The sequence below is a fragment of the Paramisgurnus dabryanus genome, chromosome 4, assembly GCF_030506205.2.
Source record: "Paramisgurnus dabryanus chromosome 4, PD_genome_1.1, whole genome shotgun sequence".
In the NCBI taxonomy this organism is placed as follows: domain Eukaryota; kingdom Metazoa; phylum Chordata; class Actinopteri; order Cypriniformes; family Cobitidae; genus Paramisgurnus; species Paramisgurnus dabryanus.
The window spans coordinates 5,691,491-5,708,076 of record NC_133340.1 but is presented as its reverse complement, the minus strand read 5'-3'; the positions used below and the strand labels follow the sequence as shown (position 1 = coordinate 5,708,076).

General features: G+C 38.1%; 1 protein-coding gene across 1 annotated transcript in view; it reads right to left on the bottom strand.

Annotated features, from left to right (window-relative positions):
- Positions 1-16,586, bottom strand: part of ctnna2 (catenin (cadherin-associated protein), alpha 2) — a 565,129-nt gene that overhangs the window by 320,825 nt on the left and 227,718 nt on the right. The window lies entirely within an intron of this gene.

Sequence of the window (16,586 nt, the reverse complement as noted above, 5' to 3'; positions counted from 1 at the left end):
GACGTCGCGCTCCGGCCATTCGTGCCGCGCTTTCCGCGTGTACCACGCCGCAGGATGCCTAATCGCGTCTTTGCATTGACTTAACATGTCACCCACGCTTGCCGCCTCTACCGCAACTGGTGTAAACGCAGCATAATGGTTGGAGTTAGGGTTCGGGTTAGGGGAAGGGAATAGAATATACAGTTTGTACAGTATAAAAACCATTACGTCTATGTAATGTCCCCACAAAACATGGAAACCAGAATGTGTGTGTGTGTGTTCATGTGCTACTGCTCAAATGCGATGGAAGCGAACCACAACCTCCAGAATAAATAACATACTCCAGAAACAGGAATACATTTCCTGATACAGGTCTAGCATGAATATTTTTGAACCACACAAAGCAACATGCAGGGGACAACACAGGTCCAGCATCTATGTATTGTACTAAGAATTGGATTTTTGTAGAAGTGAATGTTTTTGACGAAACTAACCTGTATGCACTTAGAGGGTTTTGCAGCGAAGTCAAATTTGTCAAATACAAACACACACAAGCACACACATATATGTAAACAACGTGACCATGGACGTGAAAATGATAACTGCGTTGGACTGAAAATTGCACAAAAAAAAAAAAACACTAGCATTGCGTATTGTTCTGCATTGTGCCATGTGTTTTGCATCTAAACTCTTCATGCATATAAAATGTTATGCAGACTGTTAAGGCATTTTGGTTTATTTTTCCAGAGTGGTCAGCGAAATCTTTGCACTTCCACAGAATACACTTAAAGACGGTAAACCATGTTAATAAACAAAGCTAAAAATATTGCACACTTTTCAACACATTGCATAATCACAGACTCCGATCTTAATGGCACCATCATCCCTCAAATTTCTTTCATAATCAAAAAAATAATAATTTTGTTGTTCCTGCAGATATCTCGCACTTCTGCCTAAAAGCATTTTGTGACGCAAGTGAGCATAGACAAGCAGCATGTGCAGACGTGGCATACTTGATTTAGAGATCTTGTCGTGCGGATGCACGGGTGTACTAATAAGAGAACTTTGTGAGAGCACTACAGGGTCACCTATTCACTGGTGCCTTTGAAGATCTTGTACGCGGCGTATAATGAACATCCACAAAACCCTCACCTCGCAAATAAACAAAACAACAGGTTTCTTGGCCAAACAAAATCAATTTTACATAAATGGCAGCCATGTCATGCGGGAACAGACTTAAAAATAGTCCCTCGGCTAATTAGGATAAGTGCCATTGTTGAGACGACCAGACGTGTGCTGTTCACATATTGTAAACAAAAGCAAAATGTTGCTTTTGAACTTCGTGGCTTGGACTTGTTAAAGACGGCATCATTAAAGACGTGTTGCATGATGACAGGAGCCGACCGAGGCTGCGGCGTATTTCAGAGAGCGCTCTAAAAGGTCAGCTTGGGTTTTTTTTCGTCCCGTGCACACACAGACAGAAATGAGCCACAGCTGCAATCTCTGGGTGTCTTAAAATGAAGTTTGTATCTGAGTGGGGATGAGGCGGAGAGAGGAGTAGAAAATGAAAAAGACACTAGAATGAGAAGCAGAAATGGCCACACTGCTCTCCACCGCACTTGCTTTTGTTTTGGTGGTATTGAGACGGTGACAAGTGCGAACTGCTTTCTATCAGACACTGCCAATCTCAGGAGATGCCACTCGGCCAGACAGCTCATACAAGATGAAATGATATCAGCCGGCGACCTGTGAATCTGCTTTTTTTCTTTCTTACTCTCTCTCTCTCTCTCTCTCTCTCTCTCTCTCTCTCTCTCTCTCTCTCTCTCTCTCTCTCTCTCTCTCTCTCTACTGTTGCTTAATTGGTATAGCATAGTCTGGCCAGCACACAGGTCTATGTTTTGATACTCGTAAAACAAAGGTATGAAAAAGGTATTTCTCCAAAGCAGTGTTGTTTCTTCCTTTCTCCACCTCCCCCTTTCATTTCTTTACTAAATAAACACTTCAAAGTTAATTTGTTCTATTTACTTTTTATTGTTTCACTGGGTACCGTGAAGAAAGTGTCTGGCACAACTGGGAAACAACAATAAAGAAATAAAGTTATTTGAACTGGAAGCGACATTACTGTGGCCTACTTTAACACACTGCCTCCGTTCGGGTCTCAATATGGCCTCTAATAAAGGTTAGACCAAAGCTATCAGACTCCCACATGAGGTCTTTAAAGGCAGGTCAGTTTATGCGAGTACGTGTGGGATCCTTCGCTATAGAGTTTTCGCCTTTGGTTCAATGGGTCTAAACCACAATGTTCCCATATACACAGAATTACATAATAAGCAATTACCTTAACAAACTAAGTAATACATTGCCGATTGAGCGTTATTATGTGTACGTATACAAAAGATTTCATTTTAAACCAGACGAAATAGGATTGGTAACTAAGAGCTGTCTATAATCATAGGATAGATGAATGAATCTAACATCTTAACCCTGAAGAACGTATTTAAACACTGAAAAGATGTTTGGTCATTATTTTCTGCAGATGGTATGCATCGCATTACACAATGATAAATATTATTATTGCATAATATATTTAGCTGTGAAGATTCGTGATTCTTTCATATGATATATTATAAAGATATAAAGAGATCAAGACGTAAGGATGTGATGTGTTCTTGACCATTTGACATACACATCTAAGCTGCATAATCTTTAAAAGCCCTTCTAAAGACATCAAGAAAATGTGTTTGCTGCGCGAAAGATATCTTTTCAACTTTTCTTAAAACTTACTGAAATTCTCCTTAGCTGTTAACATTTCAGCATGGCTTGTTTGTGAGCCTGTTGTTATATACAGTACACTAACCTAAAGGATTATTAGGAACACCATACTAATACTGTGTTTGACCCCCTTCAGAACTGCCTTCATCTCTACGTGGCATTGATTCAACAAGGTGCTGAAAGCATTCTTTAGAAATCTGGCCCATAATGATGGGATAGCATATTGCAATTGATGGAGATTTGTGGGATGCACATCTAGGGCACAAAGCTCCCGTTCCACCACATCCCAAAGATGCTCTATTGGGTTGAGATCTGGTGACTGTGGGGGCCATTTTAGTACAGTGAACTCATTGTCATGTTCAAGAAACCAATTTGAAATGATTTGAGCTTTGTGACATGATGCATTATCCTGCTGGAAGTAGCCATCAGAGGATGAGTACATTGTGGTCATAAAGGGATGGACATGGTCAGAAACAATGCTCGGGTAGGCGGTGACATTTAAATGATTGGCACCAAGGGGCCTAAAGTGTGCCAAGAAAACATCCCCCACATTACACCACCACCACCAGCCTGCACAGTGGTAACAAGGCATGATGGATCCATGTTCTCATTCTGTTACACCAAATTCTGACTCTACCATCTGAATGTCTCAATAGAAATCGAGACTCATCAGACCAGGCAACATTTTTCCAGTCTTCAACTGTCCAATTTTGGTGAGCTTGTGCAAATTGTAGCCTCCTTTTCCTACTTGTAGTGGAGATGAGTGGTACCCGGTGGGGTCTCCTGCTGTTGTAGCCCAACCGCCTCAAGGTTGTGCGTGTGGTGGCTTCACAAATGCTTTGCTGCATACCTCGAGTGGTTATTTCAGTCAAAGTTGCTGTTCTATCAGCTTGAATCAGTCGGCCCATTCTCCTCTGACCTCTAGCATCAACAAGGCATTTTCACCCACAGGACTGCTGCATACTGGATGTTTTTCCCTTTTCACACCATTCTTTGTAAACCCTAGAAATGGTTGTGCGTGAAAATCCCAGCAACTGAGCAGATTGTGAAATACTCAGACCGCCCCGACTGGCAACAACAACCATGCCATGCTCAAAATTGCTTAAATCACCTTTCTTCTCCATTCTAACATTCAGTTTGGAGTTCAGGAGATTGTCTTGACCAGGACCACACCCTAAATGCATTGAAGCAACTGCCATGTGATTGGATGATTAGATAATTGCATTAATGAGAAATTGAACAGGAGTTCCTAATAATCCTTTAGGTGAGTGTATAATAGCAACAGGATCAGAACCACATACAGTGGCATGAAAAAGTATGTGAACCCCTAGGAATAAACCGGTTTTCTACAGTGATTTGCCATAAAATGTGTTTGATCCTCATTTAGGTCACAACAATAGCCAAACACAATGTGCATAAGCTGACAACACACATTACACCCATTCACACATACTTGTTCTCGCCACTGTATACACCAATCAGCCATAACATTATGACCACCTGCCTATTGTGTAGGTCCCCTTTTGCCACCAAAACAGCCCTGACCATTGAGGCATGGACTCCACTAGACCTTTCTATCAGAACCAGCATTCACTTTGCTCCCTACGTGCGTCAATGAGCCTTGGCTGCCCATGGTTCACCGCTTTTCCTTCCTTGGACCACTTTTAACAGGTACTGACCCCTGCAGATCAGGAACACCCCTCAAGAGCTGCAGTTTTGGAGATGTCACTCAGATCCTTACGCTTTTCCATTTTTTCCTGCTTCTAATACATCAGCTACACATGTCCTCAAAGTTGATGATCAGGGTTAAGATGTCAGATTCATTCATCATTCAGTTACCAATCCTATTTTGTCTGGTTTGAAATTAAATTTTTGAGTTTTATCCAGATGATAAGGCCATTTTGAAATTAAAAAGGATATTAAAAATAAATTGAAATACATTTCTCCAAAACCAAAATGTATTTTTTTTTTGTATAACATAAAAACAGAAGGGTTCAGCTAGACAGACTCTAAGACTAACTGTCTGTCTCAGTAAAGGGAAATGCCTGATCTCTGCAAGTAATTTTTTATGTAAACATCAAATTATAACTATAGGACATAAAAGAAAAAATCTCAGAATGAACAATCCGAATTAGCAAAAAAGGTGCGATTTGTAATGACTGAGTCAGGACCAGTGAAGTCAATTTCTCTCAGAATGAACATTTGTTTTCACATGGTGCGTCAGGGTCTATGGCCAGGTTTCATTTCAAGATTAATAAACCTTTACCAGACAGACTCGGTTGTGTCAATACGACGCTGACAAGTGGGAATATTCGCATGCAGGCAAAGCGAATCCCTCACAGTACTGCAAATAGTTTCAAACAAGAAGATCTCAGAAAACTTCCAAAGAAATAAAAGTAAGACATACAGTTGCAGTTTGACTCTGAGACATGAGTGTGTCGCAGGGCTTAACTGATTAGGGTTCAGTCAATCGAGTCATCTGCTTCACCTGCCTGCCAGGCACAATATCCACTCGTCAATAAACAGGAGAATGGACAAAGATGTGGCACCAGTGCATTGTGGGATGCAACAGACTGCAGAGTTCCGAAAAAAAAATGTATTTGTTTTTCTCTCAGTGAAGCAGCAAACACACACGTCAGCATTTTCTTCCCATCTGTAATATTTACCGAAGCGCCACAGGCCATTAGCATGACAATGACATTCAAGAGAAACGCGGAGGGGTTTGTAACACGCAAAGATTTTGGATTTGAAAGTTGCAGCAAGAACGAATGAATTCAACAGTGCACCATCGTCTGACACAAGGGAGCTAATCAACCGAGTCAAGCTGCGAGCGGACGGCTGAGCGGGGAAATCCTGCAATATATACAGTACTGTGGTGCAAAGAGCTTGTTTTACAGCAGATTCAGGATGTTCGTGAGAATGTAGTAGATGCGTTTTCCCATGACCACCGTGAATGAAAACACCACAAGTAAAAAATTGTTGATCTGCAACTTGTTGATTTGTTGAGTTGTACTAAATTAAACTGACTGTCTTACAAGGAAGAAAGCTATCTTGCAAAAAAGAAAAGAAAATTGCCAGTATTTACTTTCAGTTATAAAAAATGCATTTTATAAAAAAATAATAAACATTTGATTGTTTTAAAATGTCAAGCTATTGTGTTTTTTATAGTCCGTGAATCATTGTACAGTACATAATAGTTACACAAGGAATATGTTGCATTACTTGTCACATAACCATATTTGCTGTCTGTTGTTTTCCACACTGCAAATGAATGCAGATGTGATTTTACACAGCAACTTTTATAAACCCATACAGTACTGTACGCATACCGTACACAGGGGAAACGATGCTATAATGATACAATGCTATAATGATACAATATTCTTGCAAACATGATTAAAATGGAACAGCTTTGTGTATTCACGCCCAGTATCTACAGAGGCGCTCTGTATTAAAACTCATGCACACCCTTTTCTTCATTCTGCAAATCCATCATTTTAGCCTGTGCCTGAAGGTCACTGTGCAGGAATCGATAAGGCTTGCTGTGCGAGCAGACCCCTATCAAAGCTACCGTTGACTTGTTTTTGTTTGTTTATCTGTTCGGCCTGTTCTCTGGAGTGTGGAGAGGAATTCGTAGTAAGCTTCAAACACACCTGGACTGAAAACTACCATAACAGTATTTATTTATGTGTTTATTTACCTTTATTTACTTTTCCATTTTTGCTACCCCGTTATTCTCTAGTATTTCCTGTTCTGGGCATATGTGGCTTTGTGATGGTTTTTATTACATTATTCTCAACAAATAATTATTTGATTTTTTTTTTATTCTCATGGTGATTCTGAAATTAAAGACCTAAAATGAAAATGAATAATTTTCGTTGGCACGAATAGTTGTAACGTTTCCCCTGTCGTCTGCCCTCAGCACACTACATCACCCATCATCCTTTGCACCCCGTCATCCACCATGTTTGATTACCGTCTTCACCTGTTCACTATTTATACTCACCACTGTTTTTACTTTTGGTCGGTTATTGTCTTTACTACGTTGTATGTGTTTTTTTTTATTTACCTGCACCTTATTATTAAAATGATATGTTTAATGTTACCATTCGTGTTCCTCGTGTCTCCGTGCACATACAGTGACAATACCTGAAGAAATGATGTGCACATGCATAATTTGAAAATCCACCAAATGTTGTACACCACCTGGAAGCACTATGGATATTGCATTTTTTTTTTTTTTTTTTTTTGGGAAAGATAGTTTCATGTCTGTATCCAGCTATGAGGCCACCGAGGAATGGACCTCAATATTTTTTCATATAAAAATACAATTTTAATTTTTTCTGAATTAATAATTAGTTCTTTTAAACAACTCATGTTGGCATTGGCATATATAATTACGTTTGGATAGTTTTGCATAAAATGATTGAGATTGGCTCAAGCAGCTGTGAGTCACGGGTGCAGCATTTGCAGTGTTGCCAGATCCCATTGTGAAAAATCTTCTTTAGGCGTAGTATTCAATGTTTTAGCAATTAATGTGACACTTTGGGAAATTTATAAAGTGAGAATATGCAGGTTTGTGTTTATGATGTCTTTGATCTATTCCTTATTTTTTCTTATGGCCTATTTTGTTTGATTTCGTACTAATATCTGGCAACACAGGGTGACCAGCACCTAAACAATAATCAAATAGCACATTATTCAGCGTGGGCAGGTTACACACACAATAATCATCATGATTGTGTATAAGAAACACTTTCAACACTAAAATTCAGTAAAAAAACACAAATTTGTAATACAGTTGGGTTAAAATTAAATATGCCAAATATGTAAACATTGGCCATGAAGAAGATTATGTTATTTCATTCAGTTTAGAAGTTAGCATTTAACAAAGTCATGCTGAAAACATTCATAAGAGCACTAAACAAAGTTCATGTTTATATAACGTAATATTACTTATTAACACATATATTATAATGCTAATATATATAATAAGGATTGCTGCATGAAAATAAATAAATTATCCACCCTGACAGTAAAGTATTAACAAATTGTTATCTAAATAGGAGATAATATTACAATGTCCATTCCCCAAAACATATAGACAGACTAAAGCATTCAAAATGTAAAATGGCAAAAAGGTTCAGACAGAATACATAAGATCCCAGGTAAAAATAAATTATTGGTACATTAACTATACAATGAGTGCACAAAATATTACATTTACTAATTAAAGTGTATTTTAGTGCACTTTTTTCAAATGGGATAGCATTTGTTAACTCTTAACACCCCTGGGACCTCACTAATTTTCAAACCCTGGCTACGCCCATAGATAGTATGCAAATTAAGATAAAGTTGGAGACACAATTGTGACCCAGTCTGTAAAATCCCAGTAAAGTTATTTTGTGATTTAAGGTTTTCTACTTTAAATCATCCTACATAATTCTGTGAAAATAATATTGATATCGTAAACAAACATTATGAATATAAAATATAAAAAAATGAAAGCTAGCGTGGTAAAATGTCAAGAATTATATGTTCAGCACCATGGACAGCTACAAACTAAATTATGCATACATATATGCGCATGCCTCCATTAAACAAATGTGCAGTCTACATTTCCCACTACAGTCACTAAAACGTTTTATTTTACGTTATTTTAAATTGGCATTCAAAACAATTGCCAGAATCTGAAATCCCATTAATCCTCCTGATCCAGCAGAGATACAATCATGTAAAGCGCCTCGCAGCATCACATGAGCCAAAACTGTGCGGTGGCCAGAAAGTGGCATTCCTAAAACAACACTGACTGGAGTGGTGCCAATCCTGTACCACAGGATTAATTGTTTATATCATCACCCTTACTGACAAGAGGAACAGTCTGGGTCAGCTGGCTACCAATGCCCCGGTCAGGGCTACACACACACACACAAAAAAGAAAAAACTATAGGGAGGGACACAAGAAGGACCACCAGTATAATGACCACTAACTGCAGTCAAAGAGCTCATTGGGCTCTTAGCTACTAAATGACTGATCCCATTCAGAGGACATACAGAACACTGGCACTAAAATCCCATCAGCGCTATATCCGCTGGCACAAGAGATGTTTGATTACAGCTTCTTGTGATCTAACAGGCTGCCAAGTTTAACAAGTGCTGTATGTTTGTTCATGAAAACACAGAGAATGGCTGTAGTGCTTGTTGAAAAAAAATGAAAAAGTGATTTGTGTTGTCACTTTGTCCTCTTTTTTTGCAACAATGCAACATTTTCTTAACCCTTAATCAGTGTTTCTGGACCTTTTCTTCATTTTTTAAAAGTGTTACATTCATCTCAGTGGCATAAAACTTTGTCACATTTCCTGAATAATCTATCTAAACATGCACAAAAACTGGGCTTGATTTGGTTGTTTTAAAGGTGTGTTAAAAAATTACCGTTTAAGGTCTTTGGGGTCAAAATGACCCCACAATGAAAATGAATGGGAAAATGAAAAAAAAAAACTTTTGAATGAATGGGTAAATAAAAATAAAAAAAAGTTTGTCAAAAAATTTAAAAAAATTTAAATAAAAGTAAATCCATTATAAATCTGAAATGACCTATATATAAACCAAGGTCTGGTCCTGGAGCATAAATAAAAAGTGGAACAAACTTTCCATCTCATACACACACACAAAATAATTTTTTTGTGTATTTCAGTATGTTTATATATTCACAAAATATATACCATAAAGTTATGAGGAGAAGTTGAAGTGTCAAGAAAAATTAAGTGAAAATGAAATGAGTCCCTATGGACCTCTATTGGATATATGTGGTCATTGCACTTTCTGTTTTTTTTAATTATAATTTCGAAAGTTTTTCACAAAACAGTAGATGTCATTACACATAGAGCATTGTCCAAAAACAATTTAGATTTTATTAAGATCGACATTTAAGTGTTTTTTCTTTAAAAAAATTTTCATGAGCCAATTTATGGCCTAGTAATTGTGCAGTGAATTGGTAAAAAACGTTCAAATTTACAGCATACACAGCATAAAATATATACTTGAGAAGTAAATCAAAAATCTATTTCCTTATGCAAACACTCTTTAAAAGTTTGGGGACTATCAGACCCCAAACACCAAAAACATTATAATTAACCCTTAATCAGTGTTCAAAAGTGATAAAGTAGATGATGAAGTTTTAAGTAGAGCTAAGTCATGATGGTTGACTAGTCAACTTCATTTAAAGAACAAAAACATGTTGGCTTGTATTTTAATCTATGGTGGTTATTTTAACCCATTGTTGGGTCCAATCATTTCTGTGCTGATTTATATTTTACACAACTGGGAGATGCTTTTATCTGAATCGAGCCCATGACATTGGCCTTGCCAATAAGCAATGCATATGAATAAAAAATAGGCAACTTTGCACATCCTTACTCTGCAGGTGGGTCCGTCTCCTCTAAAACTGATGCGATTTTGTGCATCACACAATAACAATGTGTTTGTGGGCAAACATGTTGTTTGCTTGGAGACTGGCAGACCGTAGAGAGTTGACAGCTAGGAGGGATAATAGAAAACAAGTGATTGCCACAAACTTCTCATGGGACATCTGGGCCAACGCTTCAAATCTCCGAACCACACCCCTTGCATTATTCAAGTGTGCATGTTTCAGTCCGTACCTGTAGTATTGCATGGTGTGTATTTACTTTTGACCAATTACCTGTGCTGACTGCAGGTACCAACATAACCTGACCTCTGAACACACGTGACATGACCTGCTGACACAGTGAGACATCAGCAATGCTTGGTTTGTGTCAGATGCTTCTGATGGATGGACGACCAATGTTGCTTACACAGTTTTATTCGATTGATTTGATTGAAACGTAAATTAAAGTGTTTTACTTTGCAAACAATAACACAGGTTAGTATTACGTTTTTGTTTGTATTCTAATCTCATTGTTATGTTCTTTATTATATTTTGAATTGTTTTTATTAAATGTTTTGGCATATCGATCAGGGTTACAGGTTGCTGATAAATGTTTTAAATAAAACTGGCAAACCCGCTTTGCCCGATCATTTAAAAAAAAAAAAAATAGGTCTGTTACATATCTACAGATGTTGCTGTTCTTAAACTGATGTCTAACTTCATCCCAACCCAAATTTGATTTCAAGTCTGTCTCGGATTCAATACAGTTAACAAAAAAACACAATGCAGCGTATAAGCCTCTCTCTAACTCAATACACATCTGAATTGCAATAAGAACCTAATTAGAAATAGATGCAGCCGATAGTTACCAATAACAGAATTACTCTGAATGGAAACTTCAATGCTGCCAAAGCGCAATGCTAAACAACTTCTCACCATATCTGGGTCTAAGTACCTTCACAGGCAGAAAGCTCCATTCAGCTATATTTAGAAACAGATATAAAGTGTGCTCCATTCAATTCCACCCTCATTTCTACACCCCTCTTCTTTCTATCACCCGGATTTCCAGTTTTGCTTTCATGTTTTATCCAGTCATCCCTGAGAAACCTATTACTGGCCTTCCCTGCAGCTAACAATACTGAAACCCATTCGGTTCAAGTTATACCAACGTGAGCGAGCAAAGCATTAAAAACAAGTACACTTGCAGTGTAAGATAGACTTTATTCCTCAGATGGTGACCATCAGCAGCCTTTTGCCGCATGAAGCTGTGCATTTATAGGCACATGGGTGCTTAAAGGACTTGCATCTATCTACTACCCACCTATATCTCTACAGTATCTATCAGTCTAAAAAAAAAAAAAAAAAAAACGGTAAATATGTTAGTTATTATACAGTTAACTCCTGTCACCGCCATTGACGAGATATCTCGTCAATTAAGAGAAAACGCTTCCCCGCCAATGACGAGATTTTCTGTCTTTCCGCAATACCGCTATTATCCACCAGGTGGCGCCCTTCCGCAACTTTTTAAACCTGGAAGTATTGCCCTATGGCAAGCGGCTGCATGTCCGTGTCTGTTTTAAAGATCGCTCTGAATGGGATCTCTATGAAAAGTCCGTCACAGAAATGGAATTATCTCTGCTTTTTGCTCAAAATGTGTTGTTTTTGCAGAAAGCTACCCATATTCAAAAGCTGATTACAAAAGAACCATTGAAGGTAGGATGAAACGGTTTTTTTTTTTTTTTTTTTAAAGCAGAGGGTCTGTTCTTTCATTTGGTATGTTTATATATTTAAAGAAGAACATTTTCTGGAAGGCAATAAACTTTGGTGAAAATCATGAAAAACGCTGGCGCTGGCTGGCAACTTTTTTTTTAAACGCTGGCGGTGAAAGAGTTAAAGGGACATTCCACTTTTTTAAAAATATGCTCATTTTCCAGCTCCCCTAGAGTTAAACATTTGATTCTTACCGTTTTGGAATCCATTCAGCTGATCTCGGGGTCTGGCGCTAGCACTTTTAGCATAGCTTAGCACAATCCATTGAATCTGATTAGACCATTAGCATTGCGCTAAAAAATAGATTTAAAAAAATACTAAGACCGACGGAAAATTTAAAGTTGCGATTTTCTAGGCAGATATGGCTAGGAACTAGACCCTCAAACTGCCCGAAAATACTCCCATGCTATTGAAAGTAACCAAGGGGACTATTTTCGGGCAGTGCGTAATATCACTACGCCTGCCGCAGCCATGTTACAGCAGCAAAGTCCTTGATTATTACGCCAGAATAAGAGTATAGTTCCTAGCCATATCTGCCTAGAAAATCGCAAATCTTTATTTTCCGTCAGCCTTAGTACACGATGTAACTGGAAAAGAGTCAAGTTTTAAATAGGAAAAATATAGAAACTATTTGGTTATTTTTGAGTGCGATGCTAACGGTCTAATCCGATTCAATGGATTATGCTAAGCTATGTTAAAAGTGCTAGCACCAGACCCGGAGATCAGCTGAATGGATTGGAATACGGTAAGAATCAAATGTTTAACTCTAGGGGAGCTGGAAAAAAGAGCATATTTTCAAAAAAGTGAAATGTCCCTTTAAGGGAATTGCTCATCTAGAGAGACATCAGTCTCCCATAACCTTCATCGTAAAATTCAAAATCATTTGCTCCCAATTAAGAAAGCAAAGCACAAACATGCACCAATGCCCACATAAAGCAACATAACATCCCACACATCACCACAATGTGAATCACTGAAAGGTTTTATCTCCTTATGACCACAGCACACATTTCACGTTGATGGTTTAAGCAGATATCATACTGCTTCTGCCGGGATGGTAGCTGCCGGCACTGATGCATTCTGGGAAATATTGCTTAATCTTACATTGCTCCGATTCTGACGGCAGATGAGAGAGAGCCTGAGGTGCTACATGCTAATGCGCTAGTAATTGCTAATGAGGGGGATTGGGGCGTGAATTATTTGCCCGTAATGAGCATCCATGCTTACAATCTGTTTCAAACATTTAGCTTGAATTTTGTCACCTTGAACCCTCGCAAGCAAAAACATTCCTTCGCATCTTTTCGTTCGCTCTGTGTTTAACAATCAAACGCTGAGATTGTAAAGTGCTTGCCTGAAGGTCCGTGAAGGGTGGGAAGAATAAAATAAAGAAAAATACAAATTGTGCCCTGACAAAAAAATAAACAAATGAATTCCCCCGTGCCCCCGCTCGGCAGAGCCTCATAGCCACATTTGTTTGCTAATCTTTGCCAGTGAGCGTACAGAGGTAGACGAGATGATAAATTGCATGATCCGTTCATGTTTCGAGGCATCTGAAACTACCGTTCCGCTAACGCTGCGATTGACCCCCAATGATTCAACAACACAAAAACGCAGGGCCATTAGTCACAAAGGCGTCACACCCCCTTCAACACAACACAACTTAAGAGGGCGCCACATAAATCACTCTAAAATGAAATGTTTTTAAGCAACTGGGGCCTGATGTGCTTGTTTTTAAATAAAGGTCATATTTATTAATAGATTATCATTGCACTCTACGTGCTTCATAGACTGTGAGTTACTCATCATGCTCTAAGCAAGCAGCGTGAATTCGGTGAATAATTTTTATGGAAAAAAAGGGGGAAAAGAATGCTTCATTTCCCAGTTGCCTGGATTTATTGCTTAATAGCGTTAATGAAGCTAACACGGTAATTAATTCAATCAGGCACACACACTTTAATATCGCCCCTCCCTGCCACTTTTAACAATAGCACATATTGAGAGGCATTCTTACATGAACAAGTGGAGACGGAAGTATGTGCAGGGAGGTCGGGGAGTGATATGGTGGGTTACGGTATCTGAAATTAGATACTTGAGGACAGACTACTGTAGTGTCCCATGAAACAACACTAGTGGGCTGCTAAATGAGTTTTTATTTTTTTGTGTACCCGAACGTATGCGTACAATAAAATGCACAGCCTTGCAAAGCATCGTTTTTAATTCTCAATAGACCTAATAGATATTTCTTTGAAAACACTCAAATTATCCATAAAATCTATCAGTAGGTACGCAGTACACATATTTTATCTCATATTGGTCCATCTATGGCAAATGCACATTTTACAGTATAAAGACTAGCAAATATTGTATACCAATGCTGGCTCTTAAAAAAGAAAGGCAGGACTTGCTTTATTACAACTGCCACACTGAGAACTGTGATTTCACCATTTGTTTCTCCAGAAGTGGTCCATCTTCACTGTTGCTCTGTGAAGGACAGCAAAATCCATAGACTTTGGTTCTTGCTACTCTATTGCATTTCCCTCCTTCATTGACTGCATGGAGCGCCAGAGGGAAAGTGACGCAAAAAGGAAAAAGGTAAAAATAATTCATTTGTTTACTTTGGCATTCAGCTTTTAAATGATGCAAATGTTATAAACAACATCTGGGCAATTCCTAGCAAATGTCAACCTTATGTAGAGTAAAGATTTTAATCACTGAAATCTTCAACGTTTAAGTATCTATACATGTCTCTTATTTGTTCAAAAAATCATAGTTAAGTAAGTGTGAATTTCAGAATTTTCACATCTATAACAGAGAAATGTCCAGAACGTGGCTTCTTCTTAAATGCACATACGAAAACTTAAAATATAATATTAAATGTTTTTGAAGAGCCATCTTTTCTTAATTTGTTGAGTATTATTGCATCTGGATTGTGCCTTTTTAATTCACAGAATTAAAATTACTGTTGGATTATGTAAACTGATAAAAAATCTAAACCAGTTAGAAACGTTAAAAAAAGTTAAAGCTCACGTAACACACGCTGTTTCTGCATTTCTGATGTTAATCTGGAGTACCTATACAGCAGTATTACATCCTTTATATCTCTCGAAGAGTCTTAAGTTTAATCAGATTTATAAAAGAAAGATTAGCTTTACCGAATTTTTCCGATAACCAGGGTTTCCCGCAGCACTTTTCAGTTCGGGCGGCCCACCTAAGCTGGGATACCCTACCACCTTAACTAGGTCGTCCAAAAAAAAAATTCCACCAAACGCCACATGGCCGAAATGAGAGAAAGACATGGTCCGTCACTGTCTGGAGGATAACTAGCCTGTTGATAAAACATTTAATTCATTACTAATCTAGTATGTGTTCACTTTCGGTCATAGTTTCTTCACAATTGAGTTTTATTTGAGTGTTTTAAATAAAATATTTTCATCATGACGCGTACGCCCCGCCTCTTTGATTACCACGCCCCGGGCCCGCCCACCTGCACAACCCTACCACCTTAACTAACAAATTTTCTGCGGGAAACCCTGGATAACGTACGGAAAAATTAAGAAGGAGGAGTTACTACCGCGGGAGGAGTGAGTACGAGTCATGCAACACTATACAACACTTATAACTTTTGATTCACTAAATGTTCGTGTCATTTATATAATATGCACGCGCCTATTTCCAACATAAGACAGAAGTCTTACTTACCGCATGCAACTCATGCAAATCCAGCGCATCAAACACACACGCAAAACTCTGCTGCTACACTGTATAATAAACTATATCCATTGTTTCCATAAGGCTGACTTTCTTCTCCTACATCCAAAAACACACTTTTTCTTTCTTGCCATTGTTGAGTTTTGAAATTAAACAAAGCTGTGTCGTATGATATGATGTTTGTAAGTTCTAGCGTCTCCCACTGATTGATGTGTGGGCGGGGTTTTCCCATATAAAGAAGTGATACGTATAGAAACCCCAGAAACGTCAGCTGGACCTGTAATCGAAAAAAAACTTTCCGAAACTTGTACGAACCCTGGCAAAGTGCATTCGGCACAGAAATACTCTGTAACACCTCCAACTGCTTTTTTGACACTTTGCCTACGTTTAGCATGAGGAAACAACTCTATAACTGTGTTAAAGGGACACTTCACCCATTTGCATTAAGCTTTGTATAGTTAGAACCCCAGACATGTTTTTGAATGGTCGTGCATTATTCCCTCAGTTGCCGCTGAGACAGGAGAAATACAGATTTCAGTGTTGCACTTCCTTCTTTCAATGATGTAAAAATCATCATTTTGCATCATTGAAAGAAGGAAGTCCAATATCTTTGTTGAGGGGGTGAGACTACAAACACCCCTTTTCTCTGTCAAATAGGCACAAAATTCTAAATGTATGTTACATTTCACCTACAAATATAACACACTTTCAATAAAGATTAATGTTTCTACGGGTGAAATGCTCCTTTAATAAGTCAGAATGCTTGAAATACCATTGAACCACCCCTTTAAAAAAGAATAAAAATGTGACATTTTTTATGTCACACTGTCAGAAAAAAAATAAATGACCTAAATCATCCCTACATGGTCAGTACAAAATGTACCATCAAAGGTAAACTTTTGTACCTTTATGGGTATACAACACATTGAAACGTTACAATAATTACACTCTT